Source organism: Bos javanicus, chromosome 7 (assembly GCF_032452875.1).
Source record: "Bos javanicus breed banteng chromosome 7, ARS-OSU_banteng_1.0, whole genome shotgun sequence".
In the NCBI taxonomy this organism is placed as follows: Eukaryota; Metazoa; Chordata; class Mammalia; order Artiodactyla; family Bovidae; genus Bos; species Bos javanicus.
Genome location: NC_083874.1, coordinates 95,345,549 through 95,364,392, shown reverse-complemented (window position 1 = coordinate 95,364,392; position 18,844 = coordinate 95,345,549). Strand labels below are relative to the sequence as shown.

The 18,844-nt window shown below is 38.6% G+C and overlaps 1 long non-coding RNA gene across 2 annotated transcripts in view; it reads right to left on the bottom strand.

The window, feature by feature from the left end:
• LOC133251693 (uncharacterized) overlaps positions 1–18,844 on the bottom strand; it is a 690,054-nt gene that overhangs the window by 173,821 nt on the left and 497,389 nt on the right. The window contains exons 9-10 of one of the 2 annotated variants that reach the window (XR_009737740.1): positions 14,519–14,629; positions 672–4,003 (exon numbers count right to left, since the gene is read on the bottom strand). This is a non-coding gene — a long non-coding RNA (uncharacterized LOC133251693). Of the gene's footprint in view, positions 1–671; positions 4,004–14,518; positions 14,630–18,844 lie in introns of those variants that run through there. The other variant, XR_009737739.1, reaches the window with a different exon arrangement.

Below are 18,844 nucleotides of genomic sequence, written 5' to 3'. Positions count from 1 at the left end.
CTATTGTTTACAGCACAAACTTTATGTCCAAACTCCTTTGGGGCTTGGCCTTTTGCAGCTCAAAGGAAACTTGAATATTAATATCCTTGTCTTTACAGATTACTCTCTTTGCAGTGAGGTTGAGGTTTTATTTTTAGAGATTCAAAACTAAGCATTGACTGCTTACTCTCTTTTTATGTTCTTGGTATAAAACCCCACATCTTCTCTGAAGCAATGCTTGCTACTGACTGGACAGGACAGGAAGTGACCAGTAGTAGTTAGCTGCTCAGCTGTGTCTGACTCTTTGTGACCCCATGGACTGTAGCCCTCCAGTCTCCTCTGTCCATGGAATTCTCCAGACAAGAATACTAGAGTGGGTAGTCATTCCCTTCTCCAGGGGATTTCCCCAACTCAAGGATCGAATCTAGGTCTCCTGCACTGCAGGCAGATTCTTTACTGTCTGAGCCACCAGGGAAGCCCCAGTGAGGAGGTTGGACCCTGGCTAATATCTCAAAATTTGATCCTGCCACACCAGTAAAAGTGATGGGCCTATCCAGTCCTTTCTTTTTTCAAATACAGAAGAAGGCCAAGAAATCAGAGAGAAGCAACTGGCCATGGTACCCTTTGAAGTAATGTTAACAGTAGAGAAGTTCATAATGTAACTCAGGGTCATGAGTAAATGGTTCCCGCACCATAGTAAAGAGTCAAGTTAACAACAGAAGGATGGCTTTCTTATACAGACTCAATGAGGGTTCTGGCAGGGAGGGAATCGGATGCTTTTTCAGCACAAAATTATTTTGCAATTCCAAATGGAATCCCAGCCCCCTGACATTGTACCCTGATATCACACACAATAATAAGACCTGGGTTCAGTTTTTCTCAGAACCTAGCATGTTTCTTTTCACTTTATGGAAACTGACTCATATACTACACATTCTGCTTATTAATTTATAAAACAGGCTGTGACTAGACCTAGCTATGGAGAACCACAAAATACAACGTAGGTGGAAGACTCACCCAGTGAAGGTATAGAATCGAGAAGATCACAAAAGTGTGCCATTAGAGGCATCTCTGGACCTAGAACCTGGACATAGCCAGGTGGTAAGATTGCTAAACATGACCTTACACAGTAGAAGAGGCAGTGAAATGACCTGGAAGCATAAAAGGAAGCAAGCCTGACCACTCTTTGCCCTGGGCCTCTCAGACGTGTCAGATTTCTCACCTGCTCAAGCTGCTGACTACTGCCTTGTCCCTGGGGGAAGAAGAGGCATACTTCTTGGTCAGAGGGATCCTAGTCAACACTGTCCTCATACCCTTTTGATGCTGGATACAGTTGTAAATAGAACTCATTGCTGCCTCTGACTTCTCTGTCATTTTTGCTAAAAAAAAAAAACAAAACAAAAAACAAGGTGTATAATTGCTTTGCAATGTTGTGTTAGTTTCTGTGGTACAACAGTGTGAGTTGGCTCTATGTATAACACATGTCCCCTCCCTCTAGGTCTCCCTTCCACCCTCTGCATGGAGCTGAGCTCCTTGTGCTATATAGCAGCTTCCCACTAGCGATCTAGTGGGGCTTCCCTCATAGTTCAGTCGGTAAAGAATCCGCCTGAATGCAAGAGACCCGGGTTGAAATCCTGCGTCCAGAAGATCCCCGGGAGAAGGAAATGGCAACCCACTCCAGTATTCTTGCCTGGAGAATCCCATGGACAGAGGGGCCTGGCGGGCTACAGCCCATGGGGTCGCAAAGAGTCAGACACAACTGAGCAACTAAACCACCACCACCAATGTATATACATGAATGCTTCTCTCAGTGTGGCCCACCCTCTCCTTTTCCTACTGTGTCTGGGTGTATTTCTGTCATTTTTGAAGCCAGTCACAGTCATCCCAAATCTGGGACAAAGACCCTGTGATTTTTGGCGGATTGCCTCATTTCTCCAAGCCTCTATTTCATCTATAAAATGGATAATAAAGATAACTTCCCTATAAATTTTGGGAACTTAGCAAAGGGTGAGGCCAGAGAAAGTTCTTTGTTAGGTACTATTATTAATACTATTAACCTGTCATTTCCCACATGGAATTTTGTAGGTTACTATGTCCATAACTATTCATTGGCATAATCCTTTAATGATTATGAATAGCCTTCCATTTTATGAGAGCTCCCCTTGGACAGAGGGGCCTGGTGGGCTACAGTTCATCAGGTTGCAAAGAGGCGACCACAACTAAAGTGACTGAGCATGCACATGTGCATGGTTTATTTAACTAGTCAAATATTAGGGGTCAGTTAGACTGTGTTCATTTGTCTATTATCCTTTTAGGTAAAGTTAGCTGATTAAATATATATATCTATATGCACTCCCTCCCCAAACCTCTCAAAAACTACAGGGAAGGGATTTTTTTAAAGGCATAAACTCATTGGAATGAGAACAGGCGTGGAAGCACTAGCAATAGAATTATGGAAGCAGAAAAACAAATAATTTAGCACACCCAAGAAAATGGAGTCTTCAGTCAGCAGAGGGGAAAGCTAAGAACTAAGCCTTCCTACATTTCAGAATTCCCCTACAGCTTGGGAATTGGTGGCACCAAATAGCTCTGGAAGCTGAGATGAAAAGACACGCAAAAATAAAATGGATTACTCGAAAGTCTGTTTCAGAAGCAACCATACTCCCGGATCCCTTCATCACTCTCAGAAAACCGCTTATTTGCTACCTCTTGCTACCTCGGCCAAAGACTAGAGGATTCTTCCCTAGAGAGAGTAAAACAGGGATTCACCAGGACACAGGCACAACTAAAGGTGGGGTTTTCATATGGAACTGAGCAAGGCAAATGGATGCTAAGGTTCCCAGGATTCTTTTCCCTCTGCAGCCAGCCCCGCTCCCTCCAGACTGAAGGTTGGAGGTTAGAGTCTTCTCTGTGGCACCTGAACAACCCAAGAGGAGAGACTTAAAGACCCGGAATCAGAGCTTTCTCACCTCAACTATCTGCTAGGCCATCCGACAGCAAAGGTCATGGTCGCCAGTTCCCTCCACAAGGACCACAGCTTCCAACCACCCTTTCCTTGACTCACACTTAAACAAGGTCTGGCAATCAAGGATTGCCAGAGATCTGAAGAATGCCTTTGCTCTGACAGAGCAGAAACAGAAAACAACAACTTGGTGGGCTGCACGGGGGGAGGAAACATCTTGAAAGCAAAAAACTGGCATGAATATTCTCAAAGGCATGAGGACATTTTGCAGTGATGAGAGAACAAGGACAAATAAAAAGGAACATTCATAAAACAAAGAGGATCTCTTGGAAATTAACAACATGATGGCAAAAACGAAAATGAAGAACTCAGTGGAAGAGCTGGAATATAAGAAAAATTTCCAGAACTAGTAGCAAAAAAAAAAGATTGTAAATGAGACAGGATTTTTTTTTAAATTTATTACAGAAAATTGTTTGGTGGAAATATTTGAAAGAAAGATTTTAAACTATATAAGCCAACAGATTTTGTAGTATTGGATAAAATCAGAAAAGAATTCAATTCCTAAAAGGTTTTGAACCTTTAAAACACAGAAAACAGGAAAAGTTTATTCTCAAGTGCCAGAACATCTAGGTAGATAGCAAGTACTGGAACTCAATTAGCAATCTTTCTAAATTAAGTAAATTTAATGCCTAACACCTGCAAAGTTAAAAATCTTTTACATGAGGCACATTGGCAAATCATGATTTAAATGCACCTATTTTCAATGAGAGCTTAAAAGGCCTAAGCCAAAAATGAAGACAAGGGCAAAGAACAGCCTCTTTATGTAAATCTTTCCAGCTAATCTTCACAAGCTCCAGAAAGGGTGAGGTGAGGAATAAATGAACTCTCAACTCCTGTGGCTGCTTCTAGGACTACTCAGATTCAGCCATGAGAAATTATTGACCAGCAGATGTAACTTGCCTTTTACCTTTATTCTTTGTATTGCTAAGATTCACATGGAATGTCCTTGCGGTTCCACATACTGTTAGGTGCTCAGAGTATGTTGACAAGATCAAGTATACCCTAGCAAAATGAAACAGAAAATTGTGGCAATTAAGAAGAAATCCTAGACCAAGTATTTCACTTTCCCTAAAATATACAGGAATTGAGGGTAAAATGTTCTTAAAATTCTCTGCTTTAGTTTATTTCTAATCTTAATCTGTGCCTCAGCCTTGCAGAAGGAGGCGGAAAGCTGCAATGGTCAAGTAAATCTGACACGGGTATATTAATAACTACCCCTTGGTGCTCAGGAGAATTCCCAGTGAAATTGCTAGGTGGTATTTGGGGGCGTTCCAAGGAACTCTGGTTTTTTTGGTTATATTTCAGTGCAGAAAGAATTCAGCAAGAGGCAAAGTGATAGATAAGAAGTGATTTACTAGATAGGATTCTTGTGGGGTTTACAAGCAGACATATGAGAAGGTCCCTTGCCCTGAGAACTTAGGGGGCTACAGTTTTATAATCAAAGGAAAAATGCGGAGGGAAAAGGCCATGTTCTTCCTCATTTTTGAGTAGACATCATGCTTCCATCATCAGTTCCTCTTCCACGTTGGACAGGGGCGTCTTCTTGTCTTACATGGTCAAGTCGGGACTGTCATGGCGCAATGGAAATGAGCCAAAAAGCCATAACACATGCTATAAACGGTAAATCATCTCAGGTTTTGGTATACTGTCACCTTTTGCTTATATTTTTGTTTTTAGTGCACATAGAGGAGCATGTCCTAGGAATCATTAATTTACCGAGCTCACCGGATAGGATGTGGGTCTCACACCAGCATTGTTCCATTGTTCAGGGATATTTCTTGTTTCCATTAAACCGTTTTGTATCTAAGTAAGCCTGCTTGGTTTTGCAGTTAGGCAAACCTGCTTTTTTTTGAGTAATCATTAACTTACAGGGGTTTCCTATATATATATATATATTTATTTATTTTTACTGACAATCCCCTAGTGAGATTAACTATTTAGCCACTTACTTTGTCCCTTTACTCTGTCCCTATCACTGGCTTCCCCTTCACAGACCACAGCCTTGTCATGGCAAAGAGGCTTGCATAATTCAATGAAGCTATGAGCCATGCCATGCTCATAGGATCATGGCATCCAGTCCCATCACTTCATGGCAAATCAAAGGGGAAAAAGTGGAAGCAATGACAGATTTTATTTTCTTGGGCTCCAACATCACTGCAGACAGTGACTATAGCCATGAAATTCAAAGACACTTGCTCCTTGGAAGGAAAGCTATGACAAACCTAGACAGCATATTATAAAGCAGGGACATCACTGTGTCAGCAAAGATCCATATAGTCAAAGGTATGGTTTTTCCAATAGTCATGTATGAATGTAAGAGCTGGACTATAAAGAAGGCTGAGCACCAAAGAACTGATGTTTTCAAATTGTAGTGCTGGAGAACACTCTTCAGAGTCCCTTGGACTGCAAGGAGATCAAACCAGGCAATCCTAAAGGAAATCAACTGTGAAAATTCACTGAAAGGACTGATGCTGAAGCTGAAAGTCCAATACTCTGCCACCTGATTCGAAGAGCTGGCTCATTGGAAAAGACTCTGATGCTGGGGAAGATTGAAGGCAAAAGGAGAAGGGGGCAGCAGAGGATGAGATGGTTAGATGATAGTATCACGGAGTCAATGAACATGAATTTGAGCAAACTCTGGGAGATAGCGGAGGACAGAGGAGCCTGGTATGCTTCAGTCCATGAGGTCTCAGAGAGTTAGACACGACTTAGCAACTGAACACCAGCAGCATCAGTAGCATGCTCTGTGACACACTAATTCAATCACAATCTCTAGGTGTAGGGCCACAGCATTGATATTGTCTAAAAGCTACTTAAATGACCCTAATGGACAGAAAGAACGGAAAACCACTGATAATCACATCTATAATTTGGGCTAAAAACACTTTGAAACTCATGCTTTGGATCAGCTATTTATATTTCTTTCAAAGCTGGTAATTGCTAAATATCTACTTACTCTGAAGTTATCTAGATATAGTGTCCAAATAGGTGACCATACTTTGTTAAAGTGGTTTCATAGCTAGCACCTGGCTCTATTCTCTAGTTTCTCAGCAATAAGGTACAATAAGCTGGGGGTTGGAATGGGGAGACAGGAACCCAGAATATCTTTTGGGGGATGCCTGAATGATTTGAAGCAAAATAGCAATATAAGTAAGATTTCTATTGGATTGTCTGGATAACAATCCTATACCTGTGTGGGTGTGCTTAGTCGCATCTTAATGGGAAAGACTTTAAAATTTACTCTCAGGGCATTAAATTGGGCTCTAACATTGATAAGCTCAGGAAACAAACATGGGCTATTTTACTCTTTGTGAGAGGGCCAGAGTCTTACAATGATGTGAGGGCAAAATGATCACTTCGACTTAATGACTGTCTTCCTAATTGGATCCAGGGAAGTTATATATATATATATTTTTTCCTTTGAGTAATTACTCTGTATTTTTCCCCCAGGTTCAGTGGCATTTTCTCTAGAGAGATAATAATAGAGTTAGTGTAACAGTGGAAAATAACCTCAGGCAGTCTATTTGAAAGGGTGGGGGGAGAAGAAGCAAGCAATGAGAAGAGAGAGAAGATAAGGTGATGAAGAGGACAATGGTCATGATGGCAAAAACAAAAAAGAGGAACAGAAGGAAAAGGAGTAGGAGAAGCAACAGCAGGATAGGAGCCAACACTAGCTGAGGGTCTTTCCAAGTTTCCTATGTCCTCCAAGGGTATTGGTTAAAGATTGCAGATTCCTAGGCCCCATGTTATACAAGAATCAGAATGGGAAGAGGGACACCTAGCAATTTGCATTTTAGACAAGCACCTGAGATGAGCTTTATGCAAAATAAACTGTTTGAAAATTACTGGCCTCAAGATATGCCTAGTACTAATGGTCAGGGATGCTGTTCAATTTAATCAATTTATTTTTTGAGCTCCCAGTCTTTCCAGAGCAACAAAGGGTAATCATTTTTTCAGGTAATATAAACTCAGGAACATGGTGTTTCTAGGATTAATCTCAAACCATGGGCAGTTCTCTTTGCTGCAACACCAAGAAAATGACCAGAGAAGACAAAGAGGGAATCATAACAGTTAGCTTTTACTGAGCACTTAGCATGTGGCAAGCCCTGTTCTAAAAGATTTACATGACTGAGTCACCTCCAGTTCTTATGAAGAGTCGCCAGTTTTATTTCCCCTAGTGCACAGATAAGGAAGCTGAAGTTTCACGTTAAAACAACAGTGCTAGTAAGGGGCAGAGGGGACTCATACCCTCAACTGCTCAAACTACTAAACATCAAAATAGTCCATGCAAATGAAGATAGAAGTACTGCAAGCCTGAGTTCTCCTTTTAGCTCTATCAGATCAATTAGGCAAACTCTGGCGGACTCAGCCTATGACTGAGGTTACGTGTCTGTAAAATGGAATTGGTGGTACCAGTGTAGTGAGAAGCTAGTAAATGTTAAGTCCTTATGAAGAGCATACAGTACTGTATAAGTGCCAGTTATCATTATATTCCTATAATCATGGGGCACATGGGCCAGATCTAAACCTTCCAGATGAAGTAAAGAAGTAGAAATGAAGTGACTGTGTTACTGTTCAATCACACAGATAGAATCATAGGCAGGTTCTAACAGCAGGAGGGCAAAATGGAGGGGTGAAGTCAAGTTTTCTAAAAGATGCTCCTTTGACGGCTGTCTATGTGTGCCTCAAGGTCTGACTGCCACTCTTGATACTGACTGCAGGATCCACTGGGCTCGAGCTTTCACAATACATTTCCATCATATTTCACACATCAACTCAATATAGTACCTAATTTTTTTAAAGTGCCATTTTCAGAGACTGTGTTTGGAGGAGCAACTTTCTAGTCTTTCTAGTTCTTCCCATTAGCCTAAACTCAATGACTATTTTCCACCATGAAATCAAATGCCAAGAGTTCAAAGAGGAAGGAGCTGGTACCCTGGTCACACCAGCTGCATGAGCCACAGGTGACTCACTTCACTCTTCTGCATTTCAGCGCACTGGAGTCCATCAAATCTGTCTTGCTTCTCTCAGCAGGATTACAGCAAAAATCTACTCAGAATATGCAAGACTATGATCGAAAGAAATAAAAGAGGAAGGGGAGCATACTGGAGTAGAAGAAGAGAAGAGAATGATGTGTGAATTGGGTACCAGAGCCAGGCAGGCTTAAGCTTGGAAATGAAGCAACCAATGTGCCTCCAAAACCGTGCCACATCCTCCCCACTGGAAAAACGCTTTGACAGCGAACTGTGTCCTAACTAAGGTGCTACTTTCTTAATAAAAGTAACTCATTAACTTGCACTAGGTATATCATATAACTGCATCAGGTGAGTTCCCACTACAGCCCTTTTTACATATGAAGAAATGAAAGCACGCAAGCGTCAAAACCATGACCAAACTTCCCGAGGGAATAAAAGTAGCAGAACTGGGATCCTACCCCGGGCAGTCTGGCCCCAGAGCCTGCTCTTGCCTCTGCACTTACTGCTTCTCAAAAGAGTGTCCATGTCGAGTTTGGCATCTGTTTGTCAAATGCTGTCAGTTTTCCAATCAACTCTCAATTCACCTTGCAAATAAAATTAAAGGCACTGCTTCTGCTTTTTCTAGTGATAAAGCACCAGAAAAGAATAAACCGGATCACCAGCCACCGCCCTCCACAAACCATTTTCTCCAAGCTATTTTTCCCAAGCTTTCCCAGTGACAAACCCCCGTATTTCCCCAAGTGTAGGTGTGGCCCCAGAATCCTGATTAACCTGGACTGAAGAGTCAGAAGAACATGAATAGCCTAAATTGACTCCTTCACCTTGCTAACATCTGTTCCATCTCCCCTACCACCACACACACACACACACACACACACACACACACAAGTCCATCTCTTTCCCAAATTTGTGGGCTGGGAAGGAACTCTTGGCCACAATTATTTTTGCACCAAAATATACTTTCTCAAATAGTAATTTTGTAGTGGAGAATAATCTGGACAATGCCACTTAAGTGATCAGAGATAGCATCTCTAGTAATTTAGACATGTGGATATCTGTACCTCCTGACACCAGCAATGAAAATGACATAACATTACTTCCTGGGATATAAATTTCTTCCTGGGGTGTAACAAGCCAGACCTGGCCAATACACGTTTGCTTAAGATATTGGACCTGTTGTCCTCTTCCTTGCTGTGAGTAAAGAGCTATGGCTGCAGTGTGACTGGGTTTGGACAACGCAGGAAAGAGTCTGCAGGAGGCTTCAGGGAAAAGAGTACAGACACAAATGCTCAGAGGAGACAGCAGATACCACAACTGATTGTGTAAGTCAAGCTTAAGACAAAGTTTTCTTTAAATCTCTGACTCCTGCTATGCTTTGTTTTCCTACTTTTCATAGAGTCAAGGATACCTGAACTTTATCATAAGAAAAAAAAAAGCGGAGGTAAACAAAATTGCAGAAATTTACCCTTTGTCTCAATGTCTGATAATGGACACTGATAATGTATTTCTTAATTTTCTTTTTTTTTAATGTCTTTTTTAAGAAGCCAGAAAACCAGATTTGCACTAGACAATTGTCAAGTTTAAGTGTCAGAAATCAGCTTAGAATTTTAAGGTAATGCGCAGTGGACTGATTCTACTTTCACAGACTTGTTTGCTCTTTGCAGTGAGTTAGTGGTGCTCAAAGAGGCCTGCGAAGGCAGCTGAGGACTGAGACCTCTGCGCTAGAGTGGAAAGCAATCTAAGACTCCCCAGCGTCAGTTGTAGGATTGGTCATCTTCAGGTTCTATTTCTAGCAGGACCACTGAGGGATAAACAACAGTAATAGATTGAACCTAACTTTTCCTTTGCTTCTCATCTCCTTGCAGTGAACGCTGGGATTAATCTGCCTGTTGTTTAAATAAACGTAATCCTTGAAGGACTGCACTGAAGCTGTTGTAAATACGCAAGGAAAAGCAGGCCTCAAACAATTGTTTCTAACTGTGGTTCTAAGAGTGGACCAACCCTGATCCCAGATATGACAAGTAAGAAATACACTCAGTAAGACTGAAAAGCCATCTCCTGGCTTGTGGAATAATAAATAACGAGGATCACAAGGTACAAGGGCCTGTGGAAGTGAAATTATTTTCATTTTATCAAATTGGATATTATTAATATACTTTGGTTCTTTTCATCACGACTTCAACAATTATTTTTGCACTGAAATATTCTTTCTCAAACAGTAATTTTGTAGTGGAGAATAATCTGGACAATGCCACTTAAGTGATCAGAGATAGCATCTCTAGTAATTTAGACATGTGGATATCTGTACCTCCTGACACCAGCAGTGAAAATGACATAACATCACTTCCTACTAAAAAAAAAAAAAAAAGCATAATTCTAACCTAATCATGAGAAATTTGAAGAAGCTCTTTAGAATAGCTAATAGTAGTATACCAATGGTAATGTCTTGGTTTAGCTAACTAGTACTATAGTTACATAATATGGGAAAGCTGAGTGAAAGATAAATGAGCCCTATATACTGTCTTTACAACTGTTTGTAAATCTAAAATTACTTCATGATGAAAAGCTAGAAAAGATCTTGTTTTTATAACCTCACCCCTAAGTCTTTTTTAAACAATTTAAAAGGATTTAAATCTACTACTTGCTGTATTTATGTTGTCTAAATTAACTAATTCAACATCAGTATTTGCTTTTAAATGTTGAACAATGCTTAAATGCATGAACCACAGGAGAGAGAATACCACAGAATGGGAAAATATGGATTGTCAATGACTATTTTTTACTTGCTTTCTGTCTGCTGAAGGGCATGGTGATTGTTTATGTTTCTAGACTTTTTTCTTTTTTTTTATTATGGGAACTTCCTTTTGTTTCTAAACACTTTTGCTTTCTTTATTATACAAATCTCCACTTCACCCTTTCTTTGGGGAATTGCTCTTTCCTTACTGAAAACACTGAACTGATGATGTACCTACAAGTCATACTAAAGCTAATACCCTCCTTACACTTTCAAATACAGTGTCGGTCACACGGTCTACATCCAGCCAATCAGAACACACTGACCCAGGGTGAAGGTATCCGTATCAGTGAAGCCTAGCACGCATAGTTTTGCTCTGGGACTTTCACACTGAGGACTGAAAGGAAATCCTCTTTTCCCCCTTATATTATGAACTCAAAAGCTGTGATCTCAGAAGTGGCAATGGTCACATATGTCGCCCTGTGGAAATGCCCGAGAAATGAGAACTATGAAGATGTAGAAGCTGAGAAATGAGAGCGGGGATGAGGAGGGCACTTGATAAAAGCTATTTAAGTCTCTGATTCCAGTCTCTTGGGCCAGTTCTATATTTCATTTTTCATGCTTTAATAACATAACCCAATATATTTCCCTTCTTGTGCTTAAGCTGGTTTTAGTTAGGACACAGCTCTTTGTCTTTTGAAACCAAAATAATTTTGATTCATCCAAGATGCCTTTTGTTGTATACCAATACTACCTGGGACTAATTCAAGGGGAGGGGCCAGATAATATGGGTAAATGTCAATGAAGAATAAATCCATTATAAAAGGGAGACACCTGAACCAGCGTCAAAGATCACTGAGGAATACTAGAAGGCAGAATAAAGATCAGTGCTGAAAGATGAGCTGGTCAAAAATTCTCAGTTCCAAGAATGAAAAGAAAGTAAGTTTTATGAACTAGATCAATGGGCAATCATCAATTCCAGATCAAAGTATTAAAGTTTTGGTTTGAATTACTCACAAAATAAATTTTGATCACTGACACCCAGCATGACATGGAGAGAGTCAATCCTATAGAAACTGTATATCTAGACTTCTACATAACATGTAACAAGGTCTTCTCCTACTCTTTTGAACAGTCACTGGTGAGGGAGAGTTGAAACTGCTTCTAAAGCATACTATTATTAAATTAACTTGTAAGGAAGTTTCTAGTAGTTCTGTCTTTTCTCTTTCAATAAATTAACTAACTTAAATCTTTTTATTAATAACCTGAACGAAGCTACTAATAGAAAGCTGACTTCATTTGTATACACCATAAAGCTCAGAGCAAATCAATGGATGATAAAATCAAGATTCCAAACTTCCTGCATCCATATACACAGATAACAAGAACACAAAAACTGCAAATCAGGGTGGAAATGTGGCTTAATAGCACATGTGACTATAAATAGAGATTATTGTAAATTATTTGTTCGACAAGGAAAAAGTAAACCTAACTCAGTTTTATGCTATCGTGGCAGACGGATAGTTTCAAGAAAGAGGTGAAATTCTTGTTCTAATCAACACAGGTTTGGCTGACTATATTACATTTAATTTTGGGTGCCATATTTTTAAAAGTATGTTTGAAAGATCCTGTTCAGACAAGAGTAACCAGAATGCTAAATCATTAAAACAGATTGAGAATGTTTAACCTAAAGTAAGAAAACTTAGACAAGACATAATAAATCTGTCTTCCAAATCAGAAAAGCTGTCACACACACAAAAAAGCTTAATGCCTACCAGTGTGGTGCAGTAGGGAAAAATTAGCATGACTGGAGGAAAACATTGAGCAAAGATTTATGTCATTATAAGGAAAGGTTTTGTAACCATTTGAGCTAACCCAAACCAAAGAATAGGCTGTTTGGGGAGAGACCCTGAATTACCTATTTGATAGAAATATTCCTTTTTAAAAATTTCTAATTTTATTGGCATATAGTTGATTTACAATGTTGTGTTAGTTTCAGGTGTACAGCGAAGTGACTCAGTTATATATGCACATTTGTTTATTTTTTTAGATTCTTTTCTAACATAGGTTATCACAGAGTATTGAGTAGAGTGCCCTGTGCTACACAGTAGGTCCTTGCTGCTTCATCTCAAGCTCCTGATTTACCCCCTCCATTTCCACTCTGGTAACCGTAAGTTTGTTCTCGCTATCTGTAAGTCTGCTTCTGTTTTGTAAATAAGTTCATTTTTATCTTTATTTGTTTATTAGAGTCCACACATGAGTGATATCACTTGCATGTCTTTTTCTGAGTTGCTTCACTTATTATGATAATCTCTAGACTCATGGTGTTATTTTATTTTTATAGGTAAATAATATTTCATTGTTTATTTGCACCATGTATTTTTTATCCACTCAAGTCTGTAAAATTTGAAGTTACAGCTGACACTACAGAAATTAAAAGAATCATGAGACTACTACAAATAACTACATGCCAAAAGATGGGCAACCTGAAAGAAATAGACAAATTCTTAAAAAAGATAAAGCCTTCCAGGACTGAACCAGGAAGAAATAGAAAATATGAACAGATCAATCCCAAGTACTGAAATTGAAACAGTGATTTTAAAACTTCCAACAAACAGAAGTCCAGGATAAGATAGTTTCACAGGTGAATTCTATTAAACATTTAGAGAAAAGTTAACACCTACCCTTCTGAAACTCTTCCAAAAATCACAGAGGAAGGAACACTCAAATTCATTCTATGAGGCCACCATTACCTTGATACCAAAACCAAAGATAACACACAAAGAATAAAATTATAAGCCAATATCACTGATGAACATAGACGCAAAAATACTCAACAAAACCGAATCCAACAATACACTAAAAGGATCATATACCACAATCGAGTGGGATCTATCTCAGGGATGCAAGAATTCTTTAATATCCACAAATCAATCAATGTGAAACACCATATTAACAAAGTGAAGAATGAAAACCATATGATCATCTCAACAGATGCACAAAAAGCTTTTGACAAAATTCAATACTGATTCATGATAAAAAAGCTCTCCGGAAAGTGAGAATAGAGGAAACTTATCCTAACACAAAAAAGGTCATGTATGACAAACCCATAGTTAATGTCATTCTCAATGGTGAAAAGGAATATTCCTTAGGAGTTTCATATATTTAAGAACGTGTTAACTAGATCAATGCTTCTCAAACTTTAATTGTATATGAATCAACATGGACTCATTAGAAAAGCCAGTTCTGATTCAGTAGTGTTGGGGTGGGGGGTGATAGACCAAACGAATTTCTAAAAAGCTCCAAAGTGATGCCTGTCATGTAGTATGTGAACCACACTCTGAGAAGCAAGGAACCAGATAACTGTTAAGGTTACTTTTTGATACTGACAGTCTATAATTTTCACTAAAAAAAAAAAAAAAAATACACTTCAGGAACAGCAAAAGCAATTATATTCTGTGTTTTCCATACAAAAATGGTAGTGTTTGAGAGCACAGAGGAAGCAGGAGCATTGCCTAGAATTCAAAACTTTCTCAGTAAATGCAAATTTTTAAGGACCCCATTCTAAAGTAAAAAAAAGAAATATTAGTAAATATTTGCATATGACTACATTTAATTACCTACTTTCACTGGAAGTGACAAGTCATGTTCAATAATTGGAATTAATAACATTCATTTCTTCAATTTTAATAATTCAACTTTGTATTAAATTCAATACTTTGTCCAGTTCACTCAATAAGTCCTTTATAATTACTTATCCACTCTGGAGCCTTTCAGTGTACAGACTTTGCTTTATTATCCTCTTACCTTCATTCCTGTAGATAGAACTTCCTAGCCTGTAGGATTATAGATGTGCCTCAAGATATTTGGTCTTTTCATCCTTTGGGAGGGCCATGCAAGCAGCCTGATCCTGGGCTCCTGGGGAGAAGATTCAACCAGGTCGGCAATTAGTCAATCATGATTAGTGACACCTAGCACTCATTGGCCTGGCCTCAAGAGAGTGATCTCAACCAAGCTGGGTGTCTGTCTTGCTATCACCTTTGTGCTGCAAGTACGCCAGTTTTTATCTTAGGAGAAGGAACTATGGATCTGTTGGAGAAGTTCATGTCCTAAGTGGTTAATTAGCATACCATCCCCACCAAAATTTGGCCATGGGAGGTTAGACGATGAGAAAGAAGCTTTTGGCAGGTATATCTTTAGGCAATGGCACCAATGTCAGTCTTCCCATGCATTAAATACCTTTATCCATTTGTGGCAAAGTAGGTTCATTGTAACATTTCTAAAAGGCACATGTATTTTTCAATATAGAAAAATGATTTTGTAATGCTTTATAAAATTTAGGTGAAATCTAAATTTACAGCAACCTCTTATGAAATTCCTAAGGTAAATTTAGCAAGGAGCTAAAAGGAAGAATTGCTATATTTAAGATCAAATGTTGCAAATTTTTAATGATTGTAAAAGTTGTTTCAAAATTTTATTCTCTTCTACAAAATTGTTTTTTCATTGACAGTAGCCATAAACAATTAAAAAAGACTGACACTGGAATGTTTTGATTAGAAATGATATAGGCTTTCAAGCATAAAATCTGAGATTAAATGGTTACATTGGTGGAAGTATATTTATAGTTCTTAATTTAATGTTATCTATATTCAATTTTTGGAGAAGGCAGTGGCACCCCACTCCAGTACTTTTGCCTAGAAAATCCCATGGACAGAGGAGCCTGGTAGGCTGCAGTCCATGGGGTCGCTAGAGTCAGACACGACTGAGCGACTTCCCTTTCACTTTTCACTTTCATGCATTGGAGAAGGAAATGGCAACCTACTCCAGTGTTCTTGCCTGGAGAATCCCAGGGATAGGAAGCCTGGTGAGCTGCCGTCTACGGGGTCACACAGAGTCGGACACTACTGAAGCAACTTAGCAGCAGCAGCAGCAGCAGCAGCAGCATATTCAATTTTAGTATATTGCTCCAAATATTATATTGTATTTTCTTGTCAAAACTGTATCACATTTTTAAAAATGCAAAAAATAGCTTTAGTAAGTGCTGTACAGATATTCCCAAATGTCTTCCAGCTTACCCCATGTGTCATGCAAATATTATAATTTTCTATTTGGGAAAAAAATACTGCTATGGGTATATTTCCCTCTATAATATGTTCTATTACCAAATATCTCTAGTATAAGTACAGACTAATTAATCACATACTTGTCTTAGTATATAGCTACTATTTTTTTATTTTTCTTTTTTTAAATATAAATTTATTTATTTTAATTGGAAGCTAATTACTTTACAATATTGTATTGGTTTTGCCATACATTGACATGAATCAGCCATGGGTGTACCCCATGGCTGAACCCATCCTGAACCCCCCTCCCATCTCCCTCCCCATCCCATCCCTCTGGGTCATCCCAGTGCACCAGCCCCAAGTATCCTGTATCATGCATCAAACCTGGACTGGTGATTCATTTCACATATGATAATATACATGTTTCAATGCCATTCTCCCAAATCATCCCACCCTCTCCCTCTCCCACAGACTCCAACCGACTGTTCTATACATCTGTGTCTCTTTTGCCATCTTTCTAAATTCCATATATATGTGTTAGTATACTGTATTGGTGTTTTCCTTTCTGGCTTACTTCACCCTGTATAATAGGCTCCAGTTTCATCCACCTCATTAGAACTGATTCAAATGTATTCTTTTTAATGGCTGAGTAATACTCCATTGTGTATATGTACCACAGCTTTCTTATCCATTCATCTGCTGATGGACATCTAGGTTGCTTCCATGCCCTGGCTATTATAAACAGTGCTGTGATGAACATTGGGGTACACGTGTCTCTTTCAATTCTGGTTTCCTCGGTGTATATGCCCAGCAGTGGGACTGCTGGGTCATACGGCAGAAGAACCCCAGGGTTAGTAGAAGGAAAGAAATCTTAAAAATTAGGGCAGAAATAAATGCAAAAGAAACAAAAGAGACCATAGCAAAAATTAACAAAGCCAAAAGCAGGTTCTTTGAGAAGATAAATAAAATTGGCAAACCATTAGCCAGACTCATCAAGAAACAAAGGGAGAAAAATCAAATCAATAAAATTAGAAATGAAAATGGAGAGATCACAACAGACAACATAGAAATGCAAAGGATCATAAGAGACTACCATCAGCAATTATATGCCAATAAAATAGACAACTTGGAAGAAATGGACAAATTCTTAGAAAAGTACAACTTTCCAAAACTGAACCAGGAAGAAATAGAAAACCTTAACAGACCCATCACAAGCATGGAAATTGAAACTGTAATCAGAAATCTTCCAGCAAACAAAAGCCCAGGTCCAGATGGCTTCATAGCTGAATTCTACCAAAAATTTAGAGAAGAGCTAACACCTATCCTACTCAAACTCTTTCAGAAAATTGAAGAGGAAGGTAAACTTCCAAACTCATTCTATGAGGCCACCATCACCCTAATACCAAAACCTGACAAAGATCCCATAAAAAAAGAAAACTACAGGCCAATATCACTGATGAACATAGATGCAAAAATCCTTAACAAAATTCTAGCAATCAGAATCCAACAACATATTAAAAAGATCATACATCACGACCAAATGGGCTTTACCCCAGGGATGCAAAGATTCTTCAATATCTGCAAATCAATCAATGTAATACACCACATTAACATATTGAAAAATAAAAACCATATGATTATCTCAATAGATGCAGAGAAAGCCTTTGACAAAATTCAACATCCATTTATGATACAAAAAACCCTCCAGAAAGCAGGAATAGAAAGAACATACCTCAACATAATAACAGCTATATATGACAAACCCACAGCAAACATTATCTTCAATGGTGAAAAATTGAAAGCATTTCCCCTAAAGTCAGGAACAAGATAAGGGTGCCCACTCTCACCACTACTATTCAACATAGTTTTGGAAGTTTTGGCCACAGCAATCAGAGCAGAAAAAGAAATAAAAGGAATCCAAATTGGAAAAGAATAAGTAAAACTCTCACTGTTTGCAGATGACACGATCCTCTACATAGAAAACCCTAAAGACTCCACCAGAAAATTACTAGAGCTAATCAATGAATATAGTAAAATTGAAGGATATGAAATCAACACAAAGAAATCCCTTGCATTCCTATACACTAACAATGAGAAAACAGGAAGAGAAATTAAGGAAACAATTCCATTCAACATTGCAATTAAAAGAATAAAATACTTAGGAATATATCTACCTAAAGAAACAAAAGACCTAGATATAGAAAACTATAAAACACTGAAGAAAGAAATCAAAGAGGACACAAATAGGTGGAGAAATATACCGTGTTCATGGATCGGAAGAATCAATATAGTGAAAATGAGTATACTACCCAAAGGAATCTATAGATTCAATGAAATCCCTATCAAGCTACCAATGGTATTTTTCACAGAGCTAGAACAAATAATTTCACAATTTGTATGGAAATACAAAAAACCTCGAATAGCCAAAGCAATCTTGAGAAAGAAGAATGGAACTGGAGGAATCAACCTGCCTGACTTCAGGCTCTACTACAAAGCCACAGTCATCAAGACAATATGGTACTGGCACAAAGACAGAAATATAGATCAATGGAACAAAATAGAAAGCCCAGACATAAACCCATGCACCTATGGATACCTTATCTTTGACAAAGGAGGCAAGAATATACAATGGAGAAAAGATAACATCTTTAACAAGTGGTGCTGGAAAAACTGGTCAACCACTTGTAAAAGAATGAAACTAGAACACTTTCTAACACCATACACAACAATAAACTCAAAATGGATTAAAGATCTAAACATAAGACCAGAAACTATAAAACTCCTAGAGGAAAACATAGGCAAAACACTCTCCTACATAAATCACAGCAGGATCCTCTATGACCCACCTCCCAGAATATTGGAAATAAAAACAAAAATAAACAAATGGGACCTAATTAAAATTAAAAAGCTTCTGCACAACAAAGGAAACTATAAGCAAGGTGAAAAGACAGCCTTCAGAATGGGAGAAAATAATAGCAAATGAAGCAACTGGCAAACAACTAATCTCAAAAATATACAAGCAACTCCTGCAGCTCAATTCCAGAAAAATAAATGACCCAGTCAAAAAATG